The following is a 2,516-nucleotide window of genomic DNA, read 5'->3' as shown; positions in this document are numbered from 1 at the left end:
TTCCATTTAATACCCTCTAATTCCTCCAATAACACTGCTAGACTCGCCTCACTAGATAACGTTCTAACTTTAAACCTTGCCAGGTTCAGATTCCAATGGCGGCCTGTCCGGAGCCAGGTATTCTTAGCATCCTCTGCAGCGTCCCAGATCTGACCGCCGCCGTGGTCAGTTACTTCGCGGCTGCTGAGCACTGAGGGCCGGGTTGTGATTGTCGTATTCATATAGGAGGTTGTGGCCAAGTACTGCACCAGGGTGGCCAATCCTGCTCTGGTGAGAGAGTGCGTTACCGGTTCAGGTCACCGGGATCAGGCCGCACTCCAGGCCTGTTTGTGCAATTTTCTCAGCACACGGTTTTTTTTATTTTCCGGTGGAGAATTGCGCGGCACCGGGATTTGAACCACGGTCCTCTTGCACGGGAGACGGATACTATACCGTCCCCTCAGGAGATAAATTAAAAAATTAAATTATGGGGTTTTACGTGACAAAACTACTTTCTGATTATGAGGCACGCCGTAGTAGAGGACTCCGGAAATTTTGACCACCTGGGGTACATTAACGTACACCTAATTCTAAGTACACGGGTGTTTTCGCATTTCGCCCCCATCGAAATGCGGCCGCCGTGGCCGGGCTCCGATCCCGCGACCTCGTGCTCCGCAGTCTAACACCATAGCCACTGAGCAACCACGGCGGGTCCCGCACGAGTTGTACGCCTTATTTAACCTACAGTGGTGCCCTATTTGATCAGTCAAGGTGTACAAATCTGAGCTCGGTTATACCGCACGGATGGCACTCGGCTAGAGAACCTGGTATTTATGACCTGCACACGTGTGGCCGTACATCATTGAGGATATATATAATTTCTTTTAGGAGGATTCCCGTACAGTGATAAAATAAAGGAAAAGACATTAAAAAGAAAGAAAAAAAAAGATGTTTCCCGGCACGGCAATCAGCACTCGAATACGACGAGAGAAATTATTGAGACGTGGAAAATTCCCTTGAAATAAATATGGTTTGCGAGACAAATGCTTGTAAGTATTGAACCTCTTAAAAGATGAGGGGGGAAATATGCGCTCACCGAGAGGGCATCGTCCGCACGAGACCACCACCAGGCATCTTACTGAGACGTGGAGGGCTCTGCGGCCGGAGCAAAGCCTCCCTTCTCCGCCGGCCAAGCGCGCTTTCCGATCGCTCAAGGTTGCGCGGACATAGTATAACTCTAGCGTCTAGGAAAAGCTTAAACAAGTGCGAGGGCGGCACGTATAACGTGGGAAGCTAGCCACCAGAATAACTATCTCAAGGACTGCGGCTGACGAGGGCGAAATACCTTCGTGTAATTTTAATAACCCTAATAGAACTACTTTCGAAAGAAAAAAAAGGAAACGGCCCAGAAGGCTATACTGCGAGAAGTATGACTGATAATATTCTATATATATATATATATATATATATATATATATATATATTAATCTCATCTATGGGATCGCATGCGCGCGCTGTTGCTTTGTCTCTGCGTGTAGTAGTTAAGAGAGCCAGTTTAAGGGCGGAGAAGAAGGAACGAAGGGAAAGCAAAATTGCAGCACCATGGTTTTAAAGCGCACCTGTGGTAGATAAACGGCAGGCGATATAAGCGTGCGTGGCTATGATACGCACACGACAAACTGCCTTAAAATATTTAGACTTGAGGGAAAGTTTCGTTAACAAACGATAGCACAGCAATCAGCACTCGAATATAATTATAACCCTAATAATAAATGTAAATATTCATCTCATCTATGGTATCTAATGCGCGCGTTGTTGCTTTGTCTCTGCGTGTAGTAGTTATGAGAGCCAGTTTAAGGGCGGAGAAGAAGGAAGGAAAGGAAAGTCTCTGAAGCAAAATTGCAGCGCATGGTTTTGAAGCGCAACAGTGGTAGAGAAGTGGAAGGCGATATAAGCGTGCGTGGCTATGATACGCACACGACAAACTGCCTTAAAATATTTAGACTTGAGGAAAAGCTTCTTTTATAAAAGATAACACAGCAATCAGCACTCGAATATAATTATAACCCTAATAATAATTGTAAATATTCATCTCATCTATGGGATCTAATGCGCGCGTTGTTGCTTTGTCTCTGCGTGTAGTAGTTAAGAGAGCCAGTTTAACGGCAAAGAAGGAAGGAAAGGAAAGCAAAAATGCAGCGCCGTGGTTTAAAAAGTACCCGTGGTAGAGAAACGGAAGGCGATATAAGCGTGCGTGGCTATGATACGCACACGACAAACTGCCTTAAAATATTTAGACTTGAGGGAAAGCTTCGTACGATAGCACCGCAATCAGCACTTGAATATAAATATGACCCTAATAATAATTGTAAATATTCATCTCATCTATGGGATCTAATGCGCGCGTTGTTGCTTTGTCTTAAGAGAGCCAGTTTAATGGCAGAGAAGAAGGAAGGAAAGGAAAGCAAGAAATGCAGCGCTGTGGTTTTAAAGCGCGCCCGTGTTAGAGGAACGGAAGGCGATAGAAGCGTGCGTAG

The sequence above is a fragment of the Dermacentor variabilis genome, chromosome 3 (assembly GCF_050947875.1).
Source record: "Dermacentor variabilis isolate Ectoservices chromosome 3, ASM5094787v1, whole genome shotgun sequence".
Taxonomy (NCBI): Eukaryota; Metazoa; Arthropoda; class Arachnida; order Ixodida; family Ixodidae; genus Dermacentor; species Dermacentor variabilis.
The sequence above is the reverse complement of the archived record's forward strand: the minus strand, read 5'-3'. Positions refer to the sequence as shown.